This window comes from Culex quinquefasciatus, chromosome 1, assembly GCF_015732765.1.
Source record: "Culex quinquefasciatus strain JHB chromosome 1, VPISU_Cqui_1.0_pri_paternal, whole genome shotgun sequence".
NCBI lineage: Eukaryota > Metazoa > Arthropoda > Insecta > Diptera > Culicidae > Culex > Culex quinquefasciatus.
The window spans coordinates 122,194,196-122,221,157 of record NC_051861.1 but is presented as its reverse complement, the minus strand read 5'-3'; the positions used below and the strand labels follow the sequence as shown (position 1 = coordinate 122,221,157).

The 26,962-nt window shown below is 34.3% G+C and overlaps 1 protein-coding gene across 2 annotated transcripts in view; it reads left to right on the top strand.

Annotated features, from left to right (window-relative positions):
* LOC119771170 overlaps positions 1-26,962 on the top strand; it is a 105,524-nt gene that overhangs the window by 6,630 nt on the left and 71,932 nt on the right. For both annotated transcript variants that reach the window (XM_038266661.1, XM_038266660.1), the window contains exon 2: positions 26,234-26,287. The gene's annotated coding sequence lies outside the window, so the exon portion shown is untranslated. The remainder of the gene's footprint in view (positions 1-26,233; positions 26,288-26,962) is intronic.

Below are 26,962 nucleotides of genomic sequence, written 5' to 3'. Positions count from 1 at the left end.
AAGTAGCTGTATATAAAGGTTTTCAATATCAGCAGAATTTTTAATTGATGTAGGACTACGCAATATTCGTATTTAAATGACGTTAATTTTAATTTAATTCTAAAAAAATGTACTTTTTGAGCTATACAATGCAACACTTTTCATTTCCGTTGCACTAATCTAAACCACCATTCCCATACTCTCTAGGCTATGGTTGATCAAATCTGGCAGCACTAAATGTAAATCAACCGCTCTGACATTTGCCTGCAACAAACGCCAGCTTACATGACTCCTCTGTCTGTGGTTGCTTTTGGAGGCTACTTTGGGTAGTATATTCCGGACCGAGCTCACTTGACCTCGCCGCCGCCACTCGCAAGATCTGCTTGATTTGTGGCTGCGGAAGACTAACTTTTAACGTTTCGCACATTCTCTTGCTCGAAAACAAAAAACAGACCTCATCACCACCCAAGTGATTCATTCCACAGTTCACTTGTTTCACTTTTTTTTCAACTACCTTCTGCGACTTTGTTTTCTACCCTTCTTCTACTTTTACTATCCGCACTTTTCGTCTCTTTGGCTTCATTTCTGATGTTGATGCTGCTCTTAATTCACCTCGAAACGAAAAAGAAGAAGCGAAAAAAACACATCAAAGTGGCTGTAAGAGAGACCCACCGCGCAGCATAAGACTCTCGCCCTCGATTCTTGATTGTTTTCCACTACTGGGTTTGAGTTGAGGCGCCCTCTTTGATTTCCTCCGCGCTGACGCCAGGTGGCGCCCGGGATTTTCGCGCGGGGAACCTTTCTAGTTGTTGTCGTTGCTCTCGATTTCGTCTTGGGAGACTTTTTCGAAATTACAAATTCAAATTTGCAACTAATTGGAATTTCGGTTTCAAGTTTGAACTAATTTAAAACATATTTTTTGGATTTTTTAATCAGTTTTTCGTCAAAAACTTAATTTTTAATTTTAGACTGAAGTGGATCTTTAACTCCATTTTCTCCATTTTTTGTGCTTGTTGGCAATGTTAGACAGTGTCATTTATTCCAAGCATAAAAAAATTACGAATAAATTGTTCATATTTTTAAATTCATATTTATGTGAAGTGGACCCTTAATAAAAAAAAACAATATTTGCAGTGGGCACTTAACTAAATTTTTCATAATCATAATTTACTAATATTTCCTAACGAAATCTTTTAAATAGAATTATTTATGAAAAATGTGTTTAAATTTATCCAACTTGAATGAATCAAAAACTAATTATAAAAACTCTAATATTCAACTTCAGTGGAACTTTAACTTCATTAGTTTGAAGAAAAAACATAATATTTTATTACTCAAACTACATTTTTCAAAGATCGACTGATTTTTAATAACTCTGATATTAAAAATATAAATATATTGACTGCAGTGCACCCTTAACTCCACTATCATTTTTCCCTTTCTTTAAATATGTTGGCTTTGTTACACAATGTGAAAACCTAGGTGCAAACTTCGATTAAGTTGCTTGATAAACTTACTTTAAAAAATCGTGTTTATTTGAAGTGGACCCTTAAACCGAAAACTCAATATTTGCAGTGCACCTTTAACTATTTTTTTTAATGACAGAATACACTGAGGTTTTATCGTATACAAGTTTTTTTTTTGTTAACAGAATTATTCATCGTAAAAGTGTTGAAAATGATTTGAATATTTCTAAAGTTTTTATTTAAAAAAAACATAATTTGTTTAAAAAAAAAATAAATAATTAACTACTTTTTTTTTGTCGATAAAAATTAAATTGCCAAGAGATTAATTATTCACTTTATGTCACCAAAACTTAAAAATAAATTATATTATTATTCTGTAGTTGACCCTTAACATTTTCAATATCCTAAATCTCACTTTGTGCAGTGGTCCCTTAACCCTATTTTGCAGAGATAATAACTTACATTTATTTTAATTGTTTAATCAAGTGTTATAAAAATACAAAAATACAAATATTTAACGGCTAAAAAAATAATGTTTAAAATCAATTTTTTTTTCAAAATTAATTTTAATCTGAAGTAGACTCTTAACCCGAAGACACAATATTTGCAGTGGACCCTTAACTCCACTTGTATTAGAAGAATATATATTTAAATTAAATCGTTAGCTTAAATTATTCATGTAAAAATGTGTTCAAATTTATTCTCCTTAAATGCATCAAAAACTCGAATATTTGACTTCAATGGACCGTTAACTTCTTATGTACTTAAAAAAAATTAAAAAATGTACTTCCTTTTCGTCTTTTTTAAGACATTGAATTGTCATATAAAAAAAATATGATCAGATTTTTTTCATTCATTTCGATCTTGTTTTTGAAAATGCTCAATTTTTTTACAAAACTACGTATTTTCGAAAAAAAAAATTCTTGAAATTTCAGTTTTTACAATATGGGTATGAAACGATCAGGATTTTTTCATACATTTCGAATGTAATAAGAACATTTTTTGGAAATACTGAAAATTTTCACAAAACAACGTATTTTCGAAAAAAAATACTCCAAATTTCCGTTTTTTACAATATGGGTATCAAACGATCGGGATTTTTTCATGCATTTCGAATATAATAACAATTTTTTTTTGAAAATACTCAAAATTTTCAAAAAACAACGTAGTTTTGAAAAAATACTCTATATTTCAGTTTTTACCATATGGGTATCAAACGATCGGGATTTTTTCATACATTTCGAATGTAATAACAACACATTTTGAAAACACTCAAAACTTTCACAAATCTACGTTTTTTCGAAAAAAATACTCAAAATTTCAGTTTTTACAATATGGGTATCAAACGATCGGGATTTTTTAATATACATTTTGAATGTTATAACAACACATTTTGAAAACACTCAAAATTTTCACAAAACTACGTATTTTCGAAGAAAGACTTAAAATTTCAGTTTTTACAATATGGATATCAAACGATCAGGTTTTTTCCATACATTTCGAATGTAATAACAATATTTTTTTAAATACTCAAAGTTTTCAAAAAACTACGTTTTTTCGAAAAACGATCTGAATTTTTTACACATTTAAAAAATTATAACGCAAATTCGAGAAAATACTCCAAATTTTCACTATGCTTCATATTTTTGAAAAAAAAAATCCTCAATTTTTTTTAAAGTATTTGAAAAAACTGTTATTTTATTCGAAATGTATGAAAAATCTCAATCGATCGATACCCATATTGTTAAAACGGAAATTTCGAGTATTTTTTCGAAAATACGTAGTTTTGTGAAAATTTTGAGTATTTTCAAAAAATATTGTTATTACATTCGAAATGCTTGAAAAATCTTGATCGTTTGATACCCATATTGTAAAAACAGAAATTTTGAGATTTTTTTTGGAAAAATCGTAGTTTTGTAAAAATTTTGAGTGTTTTCAAAATATGCTGTTATCACATTCGAAATGTATGAAAAAATGCCGATCGTTTGATACCCATATTGCACTAAACTGAAAATTGGAGTATTTTTTCGAAAGTTCGTAGTTTTGAGAAAATTTTGAGTATTTAAAAAAAGTTGTTATTACATTCGAAATGTATGAAAAAGTCCTGATCGTTTGATACCCATGTTGTAAACACTGAAATTTTGAGTATTTTTTTTTTCAAAAATACGTAGTTTTGTGAAAATTTTGAGTGTTTTCAAAATATGTTGTCATTACATTCGAAATGTATAAAAAAATCCCAATCATTTGATACCCATATTGTAAAAACTGAAATTTTTAGTGTTTTTTTTTCGAAAATACGTAATTTTGTGAAAATTTTGAGTGTTTAAAAAAAATATTTTACATTCGAAATGTATGAAAAAATTTCAGTCATTTGATACTCATATTGCAATGACAATTATTTTGAGTATTTTTTCGAGAAACATTGTATTTTCAAAATACAGGGAAAATACGTATTTTTGTGAAATTTTTCATTAAATAATAATTTCAATGGATAGCTGACATCATCCCGATTCCAAAACACTATAATATTTTGATGTTTGCATAATTTTTCTTACGAATAAAGCCAATGTCTCCCATATAGCCAAAATGTCATAAGCTCAAAACCGGGGCAGTGCAAAACCGAGGCGTGCAAAACCGGGGCATGACTGTATTTGTAGTGGACCCTTAAGTCAATTTTAATTTCACAAAAAGATTAACAATATTTAACAAATTTTGTTTTGTTGTGTAAAACAGCCCATCCTAATGTAAACTCAAAATCAGAAGTACCCTTCTGTTTGTTTACACTTTATCTAAGGTCAATTGACATTGTTTTGCTTCAAATTGATCATTCAGCAATATTTTCCAAACGTCAAATAACTTGTCAATGCTATCAAAAAAAAAAAACAAACAAACACAACTTCAAACTCTCAAATTGCTTTGTCAATCAAAAACAACCACCATTAACCCTGACGTAACGCTTGATTGACCAAAACAAAGCTGACTGCCACCGCAGATGAGCACAGCTTATGTAAACAATTAGGGAGCGCCCCCTCTTTGTAAACAAAGCCAATTAAACAATCAAAACAATCACGTGACATCATCCCGTTTGAATTACTCCAAAATTCTCGCGCCTGCTGTGATCACCAAAATCGTTGCGTCAAATTAACGCGAAAGGCCCTTCAAAACGCAACCCCTAGCTGTCATAATCGCACGCACTATATTGTGTTTGTGTTTGTTTACCTTTTTCCCATTTGCGCTCGAGTGGTCAGCAGAATGAAATTACTTTTCAATTTTCGGACATCGCCGCCGCAGGCGGCGGCTTCTCGCATTTCACAAACAAACACTTTCGCACAATGTTTTTGTTTTTGCGAAACTGTAGCATTGGCAGCGACCGCCGCCATTTGCAATCGCAGTACTCTTTCTTTAAGGATGGCAGAATGCAATTGCGTTTGCAATCTGCAACGCTCCAAATTTTTGCACAAACGTCAAAATTGGCAGTGGCGGCCATCGCGAAGCGATGCAAACGTTATTAGTCCCATCTGGCGGTCGTTAATAGAACTGCTGGGCGAATCGAGAGCGGCCTTAATGTGACGAAGACGACCAGATTGGGTTTGGATCATTCATCTTTCTTTTGCCGGCAGATGGACTTTTTCTCACACAATTATGTGTAATCAAAGCGATCGAGGTGATCCAGCTGGAACGAGCGAGCGAGCTTGATCTGTCAAAAGTGGAACCAAAGTGTGCTTCATTTGTTTACAGCCTACTGAGAGCTGGGGAAGATGCTTTGAGAGCAAGTTTTAGAGCGAATGACGTTTACGATCCGATTCGATTGGGCGTGTACCCAATTTTTATTATAACAATAACAATCTAGAAGCGTGTAATTTGACAGAAGGTAAATCAAAACAAAGATCAAATGCAGTGATGCCAGTTTTTTTTTAAATCAAATATTAATTTTGAGATGGAATGAAAACGACTAAAGAAATTTTATATTCTTAAAAACAATCACTTTTTTCAACACTCGTCACTAATTTCACCACTTCAAATCCAAGTACAATCATCAGCACTTCACCAATAAACGATTTTCAATCGCTTCAAAACATTTTAAAAAGGAATTCCTTGCCTTGTTCCAGCTCGTACGCGGAAGTACTGCCCGGGAGGAGAAACGTAAGGGACGGGACAAACCCCATTGAACAAACAACACTCAACTCGCCTCAACTCCGTACATGGACAAGACATTTACGCCTAATCAAACAAGAAGAAAGTCTCTCCGAAAAAAGAAACAATCCACGATTCAACGACGACGACGCTTAGCCTGTGGTTCCATTGACCACCACCGCGCATCGCGCGCATACAATTAGTGAAACTCTTTCTTCTTCTTGATCGCGCGGCAGTGTTGCCAGCTTCTTCACGTCGCAAATTGACGTAAGTGTCTGCTGCAGTCGTGTGAAATATGGGCGCTGGCAGTAAAACAAACGGAAAGCGATCGCGATTTAATTCCGCTAATTGAACGGCTTTGAAAAGGTTTGCGCGGGGAAGATTTGAACAAGACGAAGATGTTAATTAATCTCGGGAAAGTCGCCGAACGCCTCAATGATACGCAAATACACACCCTGCGATCGATCAAATGGTTGGCTAAGCTTAAGGGGAAGTAAAACTAGGCAGCGTAAAAGTGGTGGCCGAAGAAGAGGAAGACAACATCTTAAAACACGACAAAAAAATGAAAAAAAAACGAAATAAAAGACGAAGAAGAAGTGCTGCCAGACGTGGTGAGCGATTGCCGTCGAATTTTCAGCCGCGCTACCGTTCCTTCGAACCTGGCTGGTTGGAATTTCATTAATATCAATTAAATTGGAGCCCGAGCTGTGGCTAATTTAGTCGGAGTCTGGTGCACCCGGTACTAATTGAAAATTCGCCAACGATCACCGGTTGAATGAGCCGGTTGCCTGATTCGATTCATAAATTGAGCGATTGTGGTCGAAATTTGCAATGAGCCCTCGCGGTGATTGTGGCCTCCCGTGAGGGTAATTGAAAATTGGGTGATTTTTCGATGGAGATAATTATTTCGAAACGAAAATTGGCAACACTGGTAATCCAGCGCCAACTGTCAAATTAAGCTTAATTTTTTTTCCCCCACATTTCAATCACTATTTTAACTATAAAAAATAACTGGCAACACTGTTCATGAAAATTGTGATATTAACTTATTATTCTTCAATACTGATCTTACCCAAAATTGAACTTATGAAGTTAATGTCAGATTTCAAACAATTTTATTCTGAGCTCATTTTCAATTTAGTAAATTGAATCAAATTTTAGGGAGATTCACCTCACTATGAGACCATTCATAAATTACGTGACACTTTTTTTTGTAAATTTCAAACCCTCAAACCTTTTACCATTAAATTCAAATTCTGCGACAATTTGCCTTAAAAATTACTATAAATGCATTTTCTCAATGTTTAATCACCATTTATCCACTATCATTTTGGATATTCTTAATTACTTTAGACAGGGTGGCCACTCAAGTCGGGAAAGTCGGGAAAAAGTCGGGAATTTGCCAAAATCCGCCAAAAATCGGGAAAAAGTCGGGAATTTATGATTTTTTGTCAAAAAGTCGGGAAAAGTCGGGAATTCTAAGCATACTTGTTTGAAAATTATTTTTTAACTCTTGAATAATTTTGTAATATTTTGTGTAATTTTCAAATTGAAATTCGTTCAATTCTGCTTTAGTAACTAACTTTAAATTTAAGGTTCTTTTCACTATTTTAATATATTTGAGTATGGAAAAGCTGTTTAAGACCTTCAAAATCCTAAATAATATTGGAGTCTTTGACACAGATCTTCATAATATTTTTCATGAATCATATGATCTCAATTAATTTTTGTTTATCAAACAAGAGGTTAAGTTAATGAAAAACTAATATAAAAATAGAGCCTAATTTCCAGCTTAGAGTTATGATTCTATTTCATTTTGTCACAAAGATTTAATATTTGAAAACAGATTCCAACTTGAGTTTTGCAATGGTTTTTTTTGGTAAATATTTTTAATTGTTCAACTAAATTCATTAAGCAATTATATTTTTTTTTTCAAGTGTTGCCTTTAAACTTTTTTTGAGACTATGGGTAAATTACCTACTATACATAATGCTCGATTTTCAGTTTTCGGAAAACTTAAATATCGAATAAAATCCAAAATTGAAAAACATTTTTTACGTTTTGAAAACATAAAGAAAATTTTGAAATTGCAAAAAATCCAAAAAGTTTAGAGTTATTGCAAAACTGTTAAAAAAATTTGTCTCTTCAAACATTTTGCTCAAAATAAGTGGTAAAACATAAAAATTGAAAAAAAAAAACAGTTAAATACTGACCACGAGATAAATTAACATTGATTAAAAAAACAATATCAAAAATTACAAAATTAAAAAGGGAACTTGGCAAAAAAAAAATATAAATTCCTTGACATTTTTATAAATCCTTTGAATAAATAATATCAGCAATTATCTTTTAATCATTCTTCGATTTAAAATGATGATGAAGATTTAAAAAAAATAGGAACGAAATTTTAAGTTCAGTTATCTTTGACTTTTTGTCATTTCCAGATGAAACGAAGTATCAAAAACTATACTTTTACCAATTTAAAAAATAACATGGAAGTTATATGTATTGTTGAACTTTCGATATTTTTTTCAAAGACTAATTGTTTGTGTTTCTACTCTGAATCATAATAAATAAATTCCATCTTTGAAGTTTTTTTTTTTAAATTGTTGTTTAGTTTCTGTATTTACAAAAAATGCCTATATTCGGTTTATTTTGAAATTCATTTAATTTTTTTTTGTGTGGTTAATATTGACTTTTCTTATAGAAAGTTTTTTGTTTGAAAACAATCATTCTTTAGATAAGAAATGCGTATTTTTTAGCATTCTGGAAAAGTCTGGAAAAAAGTCGGGAATTTGAAAATGGGATTTGAGTGGTCAACCTGTTTAGAGTAGTTTAATGATCATACTTGAGCTCATTAGTCAAAAATAAGACAACGAATTTTTTTTTTCAACAAAATTATTGCAAATCAAGTTGCAAATGTATTCACGCCAAATCGAATTGGATCGCAAACGTTATAAAAAAATCGAATTATTGTCAACTTTGTCACCGAGGATGTATGACAAAAGGTCGAAAGACATAAGGTCGAATGGACAAAAAGGTTGAATGCCATGAGGTCGAATAAACAAAAGTTCGAAAAAATAACTCTAATTTCACATTCGACATTTTGTCCACTTTCGACCTTTTGGCATTCGACCTTTTAACCATTTGACCAAATAATGATGATTTAACATTTAACAAAAATGAAATAAAATAATCATTGATACCAATTATTACACCGCCAACATCAAAATCACTTTGATTTTGTCAAAACTGAACTTGTTTATTTACAAGTTTAAAAAAATGAATAACTGCTACTATTTTTAAAAAGTTACCTGAAAGTGGCTATAACTTGAAAACGTTGCACTTTTTCAAAATTTCACTAAAGTACTTTTTGATTGCAAATTTGATTTGACATCAAAAAATGACGTTGGAAATTTTTTACGACCTATATTTAGATTTTTTAACGCAATTAGTATTGATTCCAAAATTCATAACTCGTTCAAAGATTTTTTGCCCATTCTGGAAATTTCTGAAAAGTTGACATTTGATGTCTTCTAAAACATATAAGAAAATATAAAAAAATTAAAATAGTGTTTTTTTTTGCAAATCAAGTTTTAGTGACAAAAAATGAAATTAAAAATCGCTAATTTTTTTAACGTGTATCATATTTTTTTGTGTAGTCCTTATCCATATCTACAACTTTGCCGGAGACACCAAATTGATCAAAAAATTCCTTCCAAAGATACAGATTTTGAATTTTCATATATCGTTTTTTTATAGACAGCCGCCAAATTTGTATGGAAAATTATATGGACAAACCAATGATGCAAAATGGCTTCTTTGGGCATACCGAAGGCACCAAAAAAGTTTCAGCCGGATTAAAAAATACAAAAAAAAAAATGGAATGACCGAAATTTCAGAGAATTGCTCTTTTAAGTGAAATTCACCCAAATGTGACGCACGCCCTTAAAACTTATATCTGAGTGTGTTTGGATTTGATCAATTTTGATTGATTTAAGTTTTATGTTACGGCCGCTACAAATTTATTTTTCAAAGTTTATTTAGACTGTAGTCCCGATTCGCCCCAGTTGATGATACATATGTTTTTAAATCAATTTTCGGTAAGTTTTTACATCTTATGGAAAAGAGTGTCAAAAACTAAGAAGTTGTTTTAAAAATCACAAAAATTCTGTCAAAAATTCGTTCAGTGCTGCCATCAATTTCTTTAAACCGCTGTCAATGTCAGGGCAGGAATCCAAATACATTCACACTGGAACCTACTCATAAAAGCCATAACAAAAAACCGCACATTTTTCCCACCTTGAAGCCGCGTTGGCTTCACGACGCTCTCTCGTGACAAATGGCAAATTGCAACCGCACCATTGAACTTAACTTATATATATTTTACGGCGGAGGCCTTTTGTCAGTAAAACAACCTAGGCTAAGAAGCCCGCCCAAGTGAGGCCAACTTTTATGACACTCCCAATGTCAGTCAGTGACCGCAAATCGCGGCGTTCCAACCCTGTCTCGTCAATTTCAGGGGTGTGTGTACGAACCATGACAGTGGTCATTTTCTTGCAAACTCTTTTGTGCTCAACAACTTGAAATGATTGAAAATTGAAATTTTCCCTTTTATGCTGATCGAGGATCACTCAATCTGTCAAAAGTGACAGATTGCGCGCGAGCGCGCGAGAAAGTCACGCAAATTCTTGTACCCGATCTGGAACTCGCGAAAAAAGAGCATGGTGACAATTGTCGCCGAGGATGACAAATTTCTCCGTTAATAACGTGTGTACGACAGGGCAGTCAAAGCAGTAATTTCCTGAGAAATGTTCGCCGCGAACAATGGCAAAAAAGATGCAATTTACAGTTGCAGCGCAGCGAAAAAAATAAGCCGATGACTGACTGACGCAATTATTGCCGCCGGTGGCGGCAGCGGCGCTGTGGTCGGCGAAGAGAGGTTAAACAAAGCATTCCATAACAACAACAACGGCGGCGGCGCAGCCGCGGTCATTATGGGAAATAAATAAAACAAAACAAAAAATCGAACCTACCACGACGCTCCCTTTCGCCATGATTGATTCCATTTTTTTCACGATCGCTTCCCGAGTTGGCCATGTCCGACATGGAATGGCGTTGCTGTCAAACGTCACGAAGTGGCGGCAGCGGCGGCGGCAACTCAGTAGGCAAGGGTCCGCTGGTGAAATATTGTTGAAATTGGCAAGCCGGTTTCACACCTTTGTCCGCGCGGTGGCGTGTTCATTTGGGGTTGTTTTGACATTTGGCGGGTGCAACATATGGGTGAGAAATTAGCGTGGCCGACTTGAGAGTGAGCGGATGCAACTCTCCGGTGGAGTGGGCTTAAAATTAAGGGTCTCCAAATGGCATGACCTGAAATGATATAGCTTTTGACTAATACCTACTTCCGGTTTTTATTAGAGAGGATCGGAAAAGCAGTCACGAATAGGTTATATTTAAACATTGCGTAAACAATTGTTTACACATTCATCCAATATCACTCAGATTTCATCAACATTGAAGTTATACAGGAATTTGCTTAAGAAAATGGTCAAGTTTAGTCAAATTTTACCCAAATCTGAGGGATAAAGAATGTACGTGCAGTTTGTAGAACCGGATTCGAGTGGTAGAAATGACTTTTCTCCCATAAGGAATGCATTGTAGAAAAAAGCAAAAACTGCTCGAATGGAAGTGCTCAATTATGAGTGAAATTCACTCAAGTCTGACAGTTGGCCCTTTTTTCATTCCTGAATTCGACGAAAACTGCGTTATATTCAATGTTAGCAATTCTTTAAGAAATCGACCGATTTCGTGCATTACCGAAAAAAATATTTGGCTAAAGTTTTAGTTGTAAAATCAAATTTGCAATCGAATTTTCATGATAAAGTGATTCTTTTTTTTATGAAAATTGAGAATTTGTTTCAACAAAATCGGCTAAGAGACATTGAAGATTAGACCTCTGGTTGCTGAAAAAAAGCGATTAGGCTGGTACAAATATTTTCAAAAGTTTTTGTCACCCCCCCCCCCCCCCCTTCAAAATTGGCTAGAAAAATCAGGGGGCAAAAAAATAGTTTTACAATAAACTTCAAAATTTCAATGAATATTCAAGTGAAACCAGCTCAAATCAAATTAAAATACATTCTCCTGCGTTTAAAATCATTTTTAGCATGTTTGGGTTTATAAAAAAAAATTTTTTTTTTTTGAAAATTTTCGACACAAAATCTTTTTGCCTTCCTCACCTTACTGAGGAAAGGCTATAAAATCACTCGAAAAATGAACTTCTTAATTCGACCTCGTAGACCTACCTTCTCGTATACCTATCGACTCAGAATCATGTTCTGAGCAAATGTCTGTGTGGATGTGTGTAGGTGGGTGGACAAAAAAATTGTCACTCAATTATCTCCGGACTGAATGAACGGATTTTGACCGTATTAGTCTCATTCGATCCATCTTAGGGTCCCATAAGTCTCTATTTAAAATCAGCAAGTTTAGTTAAGTACTTCAAAAGTTATGCTAAAAAAACGATTTTGGCGTATGTCCGGAAGATTGTAAGAAGGGTGTTTTTTGCAAGAAACCCTATCATGTTATACATTTTCAGAAAGGTATTAAAAAGACCTTTCCAATGAGCCCAAAACATTGAAGATCTGACAATCCTATCAAAAGTTATTAGCACTTAAGTGTTATTTATACATTTTTTGGAGGCCGGATCTCAGATATTTCAGTAAAAATTATGTCCGGGTTCATCATGCGACCCATCGTTAGTTAGATAATCAAAAGACCTTTCAAATGAGCCTAAAACATCAAGGATCTGACAACCCTATAAAAAGTTATTAGCACTTAAGTGTTATTTATACACTTTTTGGAGGCCGGATCTCAGATATTTCGGTAAAAATTATGTCCGGGTCCATCATGCGACCCATCATTAGTTAGATACTTGAAAGACCTTTCAAATGAGCTTAAAACATCAAGGATCTGACTACCCTATCAAAAGTTATTGGCACTTAAGTGTTATCTATATACTTTCTGGAGGCCGGATCTGAGATATTGTGATAAAAATATTGTCTGAAGGTTTTTTTTATCAGACCTTGCCGATGAGCCATAAAAATTGAAGGTCTGCGAACCCTATCAAAAGATATCAGTAATAAAATTGGTTTGTTAAACATGTTAAGGGAATGTTGCTATTTTTACTGAATGTATTGACTTTGTGAATGTGAGGAAGGCACCAACCACCTAAAGGTGGATTTAGTATCGTTTTTTCGATACAATTTTTGTTTTTGTGAGATCTTAGATTTTTTGAAAACAAATGATTGCAAAACAACTGAACTAGTGTAAAATGCATTTTAAAACACTTTTTTCATTTAAATGTGAAGATTATGGCTTGTTATTTAAATTTTTATATTTTTTTTCTTTTTTTGCCCCCCCCCCCTTGACCTCGGCCAGGGCCGAGGGACAAAAACTTTTTTAAATATTTGCATCGGCCTTATAAGAAAAAGAAACAGGAAAAGTTTTTTTATTCTTATCCAAACAGCCCTTTTATTTTCTAGTAAAAAAAAGAAATCAATGAGATCTTCCGGTTTTTTTCGAAAAAAATATTTTTAATATTTTTGAATCAAGATTAAAAAAAAAATCAAATTATTCGCTCTACAGCATTGCCTTGGCGTTCTCGATTGCGAGATTCCTACTCGAAACTAGGTGTTCGAAGGCTTGATTGTTGAGGCAATTGCAAACCTCTTTTTACACCTTAGCTTCCATCCACCCCGGGATTCGAACTGACGACCTTTGGATTGTTAGTCCAACTGCCTACCAGCGACTCCACCGAGGCAGGACCCAGGGAGACGACTCCTACACCTGGACTGAGCTAACGACCTAACCTTTTTAGGTTAGTCCGGGACCAACATTTACTTCCCTTCCGAAGGAAGGCGTGATCAGACAAACCTCGTCTCGAAAAATGCCACCGGGACCGTCTGGGATCGAACCCAGGCCGACTGGGTGAGAGGCAATCACGCTTACCCCTACACCACGGTATATTACGCCTTTTTGAAAAGTTTGAATTGACTCCACTGTACGTTTAACACTCTCATACAAAATCACTAAGTTTCCTGCAATATTGAGCCTATATTTGATTCAGTTTTCTTTAAATTCTAAGTGAAATTTCGAGCTTGACTTTACTCAGCATTCAATCTACACTGAATGAAACTCACTCATATCTGACAAAAATTTACCCAAATCGCGAATGGCGTCAACAATCTTTGCCTAGAGTGGTGCGTGTCTCGACTGAGCTTTGTTGCTTTCGACCACTTTAGAACTGTTTCAAACTAGGGTGTGTGTCTTAGACAGTTTTTTTCTGCTGTAGTTTGAGGTGTGCACTTTTGTATTCAGCTTTCCACAAGTTGCACGATTGTCTAAAAATCGCTGCAATCTGCAATAGTTTTCCGTCAATATTAAACCGTTTTAGAAATTAGTTTTGAGACCATAGCCAGATTCAGGTTTCAGATCTGGATGAAATTCATTCAGTTTTCGTTAAACTCTGAGAGATAGCGATAAACTTTTTCTTGAGTAAGTTCACTTTTGATTAAATTTGAGTGATTTGAGTTTCTATTAACAATCAACTGTCAAAGTACACGATTGTTTTAATTTACTCAACATTTCAGAACGAAGTGACAACTTTAGTTTCCAAAAAAAAAACAGTAGTTTTTTGGTCAAACGTCATGCATAAGGTAAGTTTTACTCCGATCTTTGTGATTTTCATCGACGGTGTTTCCGTTTTGGGCTTATCCACACCAGGGGGTAGCGAAGAAGACGCCATCTTGGAAGTTCAGAAAACAAACACTGACAATCAGTATTATACATATTACTATGGTTACACGAAGTGTGTTATCCTGGTTGAACTCAAAAGTCCCATGCAAATGTGTAAAAGCAAACTGGAAAATGGGTAATGCCGATTCTGAGTGTACGGGCGCACTGTTTTGTCGACCAAAAGAAAAAAGCAAAAAAAGGTAAACAGAAAAATCACTTTTTTCGATATGAATTTTCAGCCAATATTGGGATGGAATCTACAAGAATATGATAAAATTTGCCATCAGCAACACAATTCACGTGTTTTTCCAGGAATTTATCGTTTAAATTGCGGAAAATTTGAAAATCAAAAACCCAAACAATGATTTGTTATGGGCTACCATTTGACAGCTAGTGCTTTTGTTGTGGGCTCTCATTTGACAACCGTGCTAATATCGACTGTTGTCAGTTTGCTTTGGTCGGAATAGGGTTGCCATCCCCCCGATCCACACGCACGTTCAAAATCACTCAGTTTTCGTCAAAACCGAACTTACTCAGAAATGAGGGCAGGGGCATCTTTCAGATGTGAGTGAATTTTACTCAGAATTCCACGAAAACTGAATGATATTCACCCAGATCTGAGTGAAATTCGCTCAAATTTGACACTATTATTAGTTCGATTCTTTCTGAGTAAAATTAACCCAAATTTGTTGTCCAGCATCCAAATTAATTCCTGAGTAAATTTGTTTTGACGAATCTGAGTCAAACTGTCAAACGACACTATTGTTTTAATTTATTGAAAAATAGTTGAACATTTGATGATCGTTCAAAACAAATGCTTTTCATAGACCCCTATTACGAAGGCTGGAGAAATTCTTCTTGTTTACGTCGCTCCATCACTACAGTGGCGTAAAAAAAACCCCTCCAACTTTCCTTCAAGCTACCCATATTTCTGCCCTGAAGGTAATTCAATCGGAAGCAAAAAATATCCAGCACCCCTCTCGTTTTTTTTTCTTCTTCATTTGCGAAACAATGGTGGATGCTGCCGCTGGTACAAAGCCCAGACTTTCAGGTGTGTAAAAAACACAACTCTGGCTAGCATTCAGACAACATAACACAAACACCTCAAAACCGCATCCATCTCTCCTTGCACATATTATTCTGCATCATTGCATGCCAGAAACACACAGCCCAGTCAGAAAAGACTTGAAGAAAGTTCCGTACCGGATTGTTGCATTCACCCTACCGCGTACTAAGAGCACTTGAAAAACATCAACAAACCCAAGAAAGATGGAGAGCGAAAAGGTGCGCGAGCGGGTTTCGATTTGTGCGAAATGAATTTTAATTGAATTGAAAATTTAAATCCGCGAGGCCATTTCTCAGCTCAGCCAACTAGGCAAGGACGCTGAAATTCAACCGCTCGAGCAGGAAGTGAGTGGAATTTTTTGTGTGTGCACATGCGGACATGACGTTTACACTCTAAACCAGAAAGTGGCAGCCGCTGCAGCATCGTCGTCGTCGTTTTGGGGGGCCTAATCTTATGCGAATGCCGACTTGCATTTTTATGGCTCGAGTTAGGGGGGTTTTTTAGCATAAGCGGATATGTTGGCGGGCTTTGTTTTATTATGCACGTACTAAGCGACCCCGGTAAGTGAGAGGAGTAGCAGCATAATTCACCATCGTTTTGCATTCATCTCCACGTTAGTCCAAGAGAAGCCCCGAGAAAGATAAATGGTTGATTGCACCTCCTCCGAGTTGGTGACCAAGATAAGCATCAAATTAAACGTCAACCAGACTCGAGCTAGACAAAACTGCGAGTGCGGACAAATTCCTTTCACTTTGGGGCTGATTAGATTAATGCGCAAGACGGGTTCAGCGTGTAAAAGTGGCAAGCGTGCGGAAAATGTGACTAAACGTAAATGGTCAAGGAAGTTTGCAATAAATTTTGCGGGAAAATTGTGTAGTTGGATGGTGTGAGGTAGGAAATTTCATGCAAATTACCGCGTAAACATCGTCACCTTGTTGCAGTGGATGTTTTGTTTGAGAAGAAAAAGATGCATTTGTGTGCGTTATTGTTAGCGTGTAAGGGTGACAGATGGTAGCACGACAACATTAAATAAGCAAGAAAACAATCAATTCATAAAGTATTTAAATATATTTTGAAACTTAACTTAAAACTTTCTTTATAAATTTTGTTTTATTTTTTGTTTTACATTCTGGCAACACTGTCATTTTACAAGGTTTTCTTTTTAACAGAAGCATTATTTGTTATGTTGAACAACTCACTTAAAAAATGTAATTTTAACATGGTATCTGCCTTTTACGCAGTTTTTTAAGCGGAAATTAATGATACAAAACTACCCATTATGAAATTAACTTCAAGCTGATTAGGTCGAAGCAAAACTAATTTTTGACTCAAAATATAAAAAAAAAGTTTTTAAATTTTATTGAAATACAATTTAATTAAAGCTTCTAAATTTTAACGAAATAATGCAATAAACTGTCAAAGTTCATTCTGCATCTTTTTTTAAAAGATCTTTTTAAAGCAACGAATTTGGTTTTTGAAAGTAGAAATTTACCAAAATCGGAGTGATTTTCATTCAAATTATTATGAAAATGATGTGAATTTTACCGAAGAGCAATTCTCTGGAATCGATTATTTTTAATATTTTTTCTTTAACTTAAATGTTGTTTAAAATAAAAGAACCGCATAAAAAACTTGTTTTGAAAAAAAATCATTATTTTAAAGGATAATAAGACTTTTGAGCTAAAATATATAAGGCAATTTTGCCATTTTTTAGGAAAAAATATAGTGAACACTTTGGGAAAACTGTCGAAAATAAAATTACCATCATTTTTATATGCAATTAGATTGGATAAATCCACCTGAAGTTTGACTTTTGCGAAAAGAAATAGGAAAACCCATTTTTTTGTGTTATCATCCAAAAAGCACTCAATTGTCATATGTCGATTTTTCAGCTGTTTTAACCGATTTTCAAAGTCAAAAAATGAAACAAATGTGTTTTTTTTTAACTTTTCGATAACAACATTATCCAATTTTAAACTGAAAATTAACATTCGAATAGGGATAAAAATACATCTAAAACCCTTTTCAATTGTTAGTCTTGGATATGAATATTTTTCAGAGGCGACGCGTGGCCAAAATGTTTACCTGTTCAAACAATCTTTTCAGTAATTTTCAAGTTTTTTAGCTCAATTATATTTAAAAAATTTCTTTTATACATTATAAAGAGAAATTAGATGGTGTTAGTAATATTGTTGTGAGAATTATTGATCACATGATTTTTATTGAAATAGTAACTTTTTCAAATTACAGCAATGATCATCCTTGTTTTGTAAATGAATAAAAAACTAAATCAAAACTAAAAAATGAGGCGTAATCCAACCACAAGTTTTTCCCTGGATTTTTTTTTAGAATGACTTCTCTTATGTTCCATTGGATTAGATTAGAGCAAAAATTATTAATTATTTTCAAATCTCACTAAGCAAACCTTCCGGATGTTGACCATTCTAATCCAGAAATCACGTGCTCTAGTTTCCTGACCAAAACAATTAGGCCATAAAAATTGTATTTTACGTTTCTCTTCAAAATTTCCCTAAAAAACTAGAAGAGAAAAAATTAATATCGATGATAATAAAAAATTTCATTTAACAAAAACTCGTGCAATCGATTGGACGTTTAACCTTTATTTTTGCATTGATTTTCAAAATGGGCTTTTTAAGCTTATAACAAATTTTGAATTGATAGCCACAAATAAAAAATAATTGCCATAATTAAGTATAAAAAGTCTGAGATTTTTTGTTTTTTTACTGCGTCTCATATCTCAATATAAATCTATAAAATAAAATAAAAAACATCACTTAATAAAATTTTCCGAAAAAAAATTAAACGATCAAAACCCAAGAATTCAAACCAAGTAGACATTAATACGACAGCTCATTTAAGCTTTGTTTTGATTTTTGTTTTTGTACAAATAACTTTTGAAGTAAATTATTGTATGCTTGGTAGGTTAAAGATTTCGTTATATTTTCTTCCAAATTATTTTGCAAATCTGTCGATATGAACTTGCTTGCTCACTTTTGACAGAGCTATTTATTACTTTATTTCAGTTAAAAACGCTTTTTTGAAGCAACATGCCGTTCTACTATTTATAACAATTTAAAAAGTTTTACTAAAATATTTGAGCAAGCACGCCAAATCGGCTTGGAATCATGGAACAGCCAAGTGCATTCGTGTCCATAGAGCTCTCAATGAAAATCTAACGCGCACTGAAAATTCTCCCAAGCAGCCGCCAACCTGTTCGTATTTCTCCATGCACGAGTTCCCATACAACGCATCCAAAAATACACAGAAAGACCCCCCTATTTGTACACGCTGGACGGTATGAATGTGGTAGTTCAGGGTGTGCATGAAAGCTTTTGCACAGTCGACATAAAAGCGCGCGAGCCGAGACGCGAGCAGGGAGAGAGCAAAGTTCAAAGAGAGAGAGAAAAACTCCAGATTTTGCTCTCTCCCTGCTCGCGTCTCGGCTCGCACGCTTTTATGTCGACTGTGCAAAAGCTTTCATGCACACCCTGAACTACCACATTCATACCGTCCAGCGTGTACAAATAGGGGAGTCTTTGTGTGTATTTTTGGATGCGTTGTATGGGAACTCGTGCATGGAGAAATCCGAACAGGTTGGTGGCTGCTTGGGAGGATATTCAGTGCGCGTTAGATTTTCATTGAGAGCTCTATGGATTCGAATGCGCTTGGCTGTTTCATGATTCTAAGAAGAGTTGGCATGTTCGTTCAATTATTTTGATGAACATATTTTGATTCTTTCTTCATAAAGAAATCAAAATGATCCACCTGTCCTACACCCAAAATTCAAAGTCGAGAGAATCGTTCCCTCAAAATTTATTGAGGGCTCAGTGCCAAAATCGATAGAATAATTCTACCAACGCACACCTTCATAACAAATGTGTTCATTCGTTAACTGAAACCGATAATCTCCAACAAGTGTCTTACATTGACATCTGACCGCTCTTGAATCACCAAGCTGTGTTGGCCGAGGCAGTTAAGTCATCGGGTTAGTCTGTCAAAGGTCTCGGGTTCGATTCCCGTAGTCGACACTTTTGGTTTTTTGTTTGACGGATGAACTTTTTTTGCAAATGAACCTCGCGAGAATAATTCTTTCGCTCATCTCGAGCTGTGTTCTCTGTGTTCGTGAATGGTACCACTATTCTCTCGATTCGAGGCCATTGTTCTTTCGTTCGTTGCTGCCCAGTTTTGGGTGTATGAACAGGTTGAACAGGTGGACGCGACGCCTATTATTTTTAAAATGAATTCATCGATAAGAATAGGATTTTTTTTCCAAATCTGATTTTACGTCTAAAAATTAGGTTAAACAAATTTCGACCTTGTTTTTTGAAGAAAAAAAAATGCAACACTGCATCATAAGTTTTTTCATGCAAGTACCCATAAAAATTTGAGGACTGTCCATAGAAAAAGTGCTATGAAAACATTCAAAAGTCTGTATCTCGAGATGGAATTTCCGATCGATTTGTTGTCCTGGGCAAAGTTGTAGGTTATGGTTTTTAAAAAAAAAAGAGATGTACATAAAAAAAATACCAATTTTTTTTTAATTAATATTTTGAATCACAAAACATGATTGAACTAAAGGGTTTTGTTTTGGCCTAAGTTATGATTTTTTTTGAAAAAATAATGAAAATGCACACAGTAAATTCAAAACATCATTTTCAGCTTTAAAATTATTTAAAAAATCGAAAAGTACCTTTCTAAAATTTTTATAAAGGGCACCGTTTTGAAAATCAAAGAAGACAATTTTGTTCAATAATTTAACCTAAAAATGTCTATAACTCAATAACACTGTAATGTTCCCGGTTCTGCGCCACCTGCTGCTAAAATCCTGAAGCGATGTTTCCCCATATAAACTTTAACGGTAAAAAGCGATCCCTAAACCTTAACCGATTTGGTTCAAAATTGGCACAGATACTTATTTTTGCCTAAAGAATCAAGCCAGAGGATATCTCTTTAGATTTTCCGAAATTTTAAATTTTTCAAGTCACCCTATTGCCCATCTTCCTATAAAGCTAATTTTTACTTGAATCCAGATGAAAGCTCGATTAATCGTGTTTATCGAAAACGTGCAACATTAGTGCTGTTAGAATATCCGCTATCACAGACAAACTGCCTCACTTCAAGATTTTTGTTTAAAGTTTTTGTTAAATCGTGTTTTAAAACATATTTTGCCACCAGTGCTGCCAGAACATCGATTCAAAAAATCTTTATCATTCCAAGGAGGAGTTTAATGAGAGATTTTTAAAAGTGCTAGTAAAATGTTGTAATAAGTGTCAGAAAGGGCATCTGTGCTGTCAGAAACTCGATACAAATATGTACTACGTCATCTCATGCCTTTATTTAGGCAGTTTTACAAAATAGAAATGAGTAGATTTTGTTGATCGTGTTTAATGACAGATTGCAAAAGAGATAGAGACAAAAGGGCCTATCTGCAATCGCTACCGCAACCCAGGCCCTCAAACAAAACATCAAAAGTGAAAGACCTCTCTCCTCCCGCTTCATCACTGGCGGGGCCCAACTTCCAAGATGGTCACAAATGACGCTGACAACAACCCTAAACAACAACATCGCGCAGCCCGAAGAGGTAACGGGGCTCTTTTCTCGGTTCGACGAGAAATAAATTTCACTTTCGTTTGCCTGAACGATGCTGCCGGTCTCGAATTGCCAAGTTTCTCAGCAGCCCCTGTGACGCGTTCGACGGCATTCATTGTACCAGCCACACTCTATGCCGTAATAGACCGAACCCGGTTTCGATCGGCGAGACATTGAATATTTATGAGCCTTTTTGGTTTATTGCTCTCCGGCGTGCACAATCCACAAATCGCGTCACCAAAATGTTAAACAGCGCTGAGAAATGGCGAAATTTCTTGCGAAAATTTCTCCGGAAGAAGCGCGCAAAACTGTCAACATTTCATCTGTCAAGCCAAATTAGCCAAGCGCGTACCGAGAGGTTATGTTTTTGCACGGTGCGTGACGCAATTGATTACTGGTCCCATCTTTTGACAGCTGCAATCAGTTGACAAGTGGTCGAACATGTTTTGGACGAGCGCTCGCTCGTACCGGCAACACTGCCTGCTTTGATTGATATTGTTGAGCGTTTCCCCTTTTAACTCAAGCAAGCTTGCAACAGCAACAACTGTCATTACACGCTAAATGTTTTTCCACCACAATCGCGCTTATGTTTCAACCAAATATGTTTAATTTATTTATATGTGGCATTTCTTTCGCCGAACGCATGATATTGACATAACGAATGGAAATTGCCAGCAGCAACAACAACAAAACAAAAACCTGCTCCAACAAGCTTACTGAACCAAATACATCATTTTTCGTTTTGCAACAATGGCGGCCAATTGGAAAAGCGATCGAACAAAAAAAAACTTCAGCCAAATTCCAATCCACGATAACCTGACCGGCGCGTTATCGCGCGATGCACGCGCGTTTATTCGTGCTGTGTGCGTTATCGAAGTGATCGAAAATCGAGCAAAAAATGGTAATTCGTTACGAAACCGCGAGCCTCTCGGACTGGACCAGGTCTGTCCGGTTTGGGGCCAAGACAACTATCTTCTGGGATGATGAGCGCATCGTCGTCGTCGTCGTCGTCGTCGACAAATTGATGGATGGGTCCGAAATCCAGTTTCCGTGCGGGATTACACCACCACATCCACCATCGTTTGGCGTTTATGGGGCTGTCTTACAAATGGGAAAGAGCAAAAAATAGGCTTTTTGGTCGCACGCACTTGATGGGAAATATCGGCTTTACAAATCGGCAAAGTGATAGGTTTGAGTCTTTGATGGGTCAATTTGGTAATGCTTTGAAGTGTTGTCAGCAGCATTAAATAAATATGACCCTTTTTTTAATCTTTTTGAATTTTTATAAATATTTACACGAATATTGATAAAAGTTAAATTTTCAACAAGAAAACTAACCTCAAAATTGAGGCACTCTAAATGAGAGTGTAGTCAACCATAATTTTTCTTCAAAATAATTTGAGGAAAAATGAAAAATTAACTAATTTGATTAGTCAAAAGTTGAAGTTACCGACTTCCAGAGACTTATTTTATAAAGTCCAATTTTGCAACGAAAATTTGTATTTCTCTTGCTTTATGTTTTTCTTCGTTAACCCTTTCAGGCCTGATAGGTCATATTGACCCAAAAAGTCAAAATTTTCTAAACTAGCCTATAATTTTCGTATGGCCCTTAAAAATCGTTTAGAGTGCTTTAACATTTAAATTACTTATTACATCGAATCAATCATGACATAAAAGTATGGTTTTTTGTTACGGTCATAGTTGACCCAAGAAAAATATTTTTTTCAAGACATTGACAAAGTCACTAGAAGCTAGTAATGAAATCGACAAATATGTTATTTTTTACTTCAAGAACTGTTTAAAATTACATCAACGAGCTTAAATTTCCATCACTTTATGTGTTAATACCAGGGTAAGTGAATTTTAACATTTTCACGGAACGTATGACAATCCTTAAAATTTAGATCTTCCCGCGAAATCAATTTTCTTATTGATATGAAACCATTGGTATTGCTTAAGAAAATTCAATAAAAAATATGTTTTTCTTCCATGACTAAAAAGAGCACAAACATAAAAAAAAGAATCGTTATTGAAATCATGTTTTAAATATGTGAGACCAAGCTTTTATACAAGTAACTTAGAAAACATTGACATATTATATAGAAAGTAAAAATTTACATGTTTTTATATGTAATCTCACGTTCTATGTTTTTTTATTTCGTGTTAGGAAGCAGAATAAATTTACATGTTTTATGTGTAATTTCACGTTTTCCGTTTCTTGATTTTGTGTAAGGGAAAAGTGTAAATTTACATGTTTTATGTGTAATTTAACGATCCCTTTTTTACTTTGTGTCATTAAACAGTGTAAAAATACATGAATGATATCACTTTCTCTTTTAATTGTTTTTTTTTTGCTGGGAATAAGTGTAAATTCACATGCTTCATGTGTAATTTCACGTTCTCTGTTTATTAATTACGTGTCAGGAAAAAAGAGTAAATTAACATGTTTTGTGTAATTTCACGTTTTCCGTTTCTTGATTTTGTGTATGGAACTAGTGTAAGATCACATGTTTTATGTGTAAATTCACGTGTAAAGAAAAGTGTAAATTTACAAGCTTTATTTCATGTAAATGTAATTTCACGTTTTTCTTTTAATAATGTAAGGTAAAAGTATAAATTTACATGTTTTATTAGTAATTGAACGCTCCCTGTTTTTGTTTATTTTGTGTCAAGAAAAGTTTTAATTTACATGTTTTATGTGTAATTTAACGATCCCTTTTTTATAAGTGTGAATTCACATCACGTCCTCTGTTTATTAATTTTGTGTCAGGAATAAAGTGTAAATTTACATGTTTTTGTGTGTGATTTCAGTATTTTCGCTTGAAACGAGGAAAATTATAAAACAAAAGGATTCATCACACTGTAATACCTTTCAAAATTTCATTTATTCTAATGTGTACTCCAGTTTGTTAAAATCGAAATTACCCAAGAATGATCATTTATTGCTTTATTTTCAGGCAGGCTTTGTTGAAAAGTTCACTAGCGGAAAATTATTAATTTTTCTTGATTTCATCTCTGCTCATTATTATATTGAATTATAAAACATGACATGAATTTTTGATTGGAATACATATATAATTTATCCGAATCTGATATACAATCATAAATGTATTTTCTATTTAATTTCAAGATTATTTTCAGCGATGCAGCAAATCAAACTTTTTTTTTATAAATTTCATTAGGGTTTTGGTAAACTCAAACATACTAAGGAATGTTTTTCAATTGTTTGCATTTTGAATTAGCCTTGAAAATAAATTACAAATTTTTGCAGGAATACAAACTTCAGTGAATTTCACCCAAATATGAGAAAAGTTAAAAATTAAAAATGGCTTGAAAATATCAATGAAAAAATATTCTGGATAAGCGTGTATATTTGGGATTAGTGCGTCCATCCCGGGAATTCCCGGGACAAAAATCCCGGGATTTTCTCTAAACCGGGAATTCCCGAATCCCGGGATTTTTGATATTTTGTCCCGGGAATTCCCGACATTGAAAAAAAAAAACATTTTTTGGTCTGGAAACTCAGATTTGGTTGTGGAAATAGATTAACAGTTGAATACTTAGTAATCGATAACAATTTTAAAGCATTAGCAAATTTGTACTCAGCAAATATCAACATTTATTTGGCTTATAAGGGAAAATTATAAAAAAAAATCGTTTACGGATTCGCAAAATGCTTAGCGCTTTAAATATTTTTCATTAAATTTTATTTATTTTTTAATATTTACGTTAAACGTAAATTTTAAACTTGAAAAAATCATATTTGTTTATTTTTCATCAAACATCGACTGATAGTTCTGTTCAGATATTTTTTAATTAACAAAACAATTAGAACGCCAATTTTCAAATTTATTGCTCTAAAATATCCTGTACCTATTCAGACTTACAGTCCCGATTTCCCCCAGTTGGCGGTAGTGACTTTAAGGTAGTTTTACAGTTTCAATGATTTTTTTAGCTTTTGTAGTCATTTCATATTAAAAAAAATTAAAGAAATATACGAATAAGAATTTTATGATTTTTAATATGAAATAATTTGAATCACATTAGATTTTTAATCCATCTATGATTAATTTAAAATCCAAAGCATAACAAAAAATAAAAAAAAAACTTTTTTTAAATATTTTTTAAACTAACTAAAAACTGCTGTTCTTGTTCAGATTGGAGTATAGAATATCACCAATTAACAGTATTAAACTAATTCTATGAACAAATTTAATAAAAACATAGATTTTATGACGGTTTAAAAAAAAATCCCGAGATCCCGGGAATTCCCGGGATTTAGAAAATATTTTTCCCGTTTCCCGGGAAAATCAAAACCCGGGAAAATTGGACGCCCTTTTTGGGATAAATATAATAACAAAAGTACTTCTTTAATAAAAAAAATACTGTACACATTTGTTTCGTTTTGATAAAAAAATAATGCGTGTAAATGTAAGCTTGTCAAAAATATTTGGTAGAGGAAATATGCCCCTTTTAATCACTTTAAGCCGTTCGACCAATTCTCATCACTTTTTTTTAAATAAATTTGTGTAAATTATTTTCATTTTAGTGAATCCGATCAAAACTGGAAACTTGCTGAGTTAAATTCTGAGTAGATTCTTGTAGAACAGAAAATGGGTTATCCATAAACCACAGGAAACTTAAGGGTGGTGTACAGTTGTCCACATGGGGGGTCCCACTAAAATCTGAGTAAATTAATCTAATTTTTTAACCAATTTCTAATAATGCACAACATTTTGAGATGATTGAAAAAATCCAAACTTTAGCTGAATCATAACAAAATTTGATAATAATTTCGGATGAGCGTGTATGTCCCAATCAACTTCACTTTACCAGTCCCAAAAGACGGCGTATTTTGCCTGATTACTGGCTAGACACTGCTCATCATTTTGAGCGTCGAAAATGCATAAGAAGTGGGCGGTTCCACACCCTCTAACGTATCAATTTCGCACCTATAGCGTGGCGATGTTACACATCAAACGCGCAGCACACGCTAAACGCAAACTGACCACAAAAACGCGCGCCATCGTGTAACGTTCGCTGGTTTGGCAAGGTGTTTAAAATTTTTAGCTTTTAAAATGTTTTTCCAATGGGTTTCGTGTTCGTGGGGGCGATTACACACCCAATTCCATCGATTCGAAGGTATTAATTGTTACTATTTATTTTTATGTTCTTTTCGCAGACGGGCCATTTCTCGGGGCGCAGCAGTTCTTGGGTTGCGAAGCAGCAGTCGATGGTAAGTGGGTTTGCTCAACAGTGTACATTCACCATAATTTGGGAAGCAAACAAAAAAAAAAGATCGTCGTCATTCAGGCTTGAACTCGCGTCACTTGAGCGCTGCGCGCTCGTTACCACAAAGCCATCACGGCAAGCCAACCAAGAGACGCGATTAATGGTCCGAAAACTTTGCGGAAATACGAAAGTTCTCGCGTTCTTTATTTATGATCCATCCGTCAAATCAAAGTTCAATAAACCCCACAGTCTGCGCCACAAGTCACAACCGTAACAAAAGTAACACAAAAAAATTTAAACTTGTATAAAAAAGGCATAAAACAACAGCTAAAGAACATAACCACAAAAGCCACTCACACTCGAGGTGTGATGCACATCGAAGTCTGGTTCAGCAAAAAAAAAGCTAGTTTCCGGTTTCGTCGCGTCTTCTTCTTCTTCGTCGTCGTTTGCTCTGGCTTGACGAAAAATTAAGTCACACCGGCTCTCCGTTCCAACTGGTGTTGAATTACATTACCGCGCGCGTTACATTACCGGTTGTTGTGCCCGGGCAGACGGTAATTACAAAATTCATGCCATTTCAATAACAAATACTGTTAAAATAACAAAAATTGTTATGGAATCTTCTTCAAAAATAAATTTTTGCATAATTGTTTAATAACAGTTTATATTATCATAACAA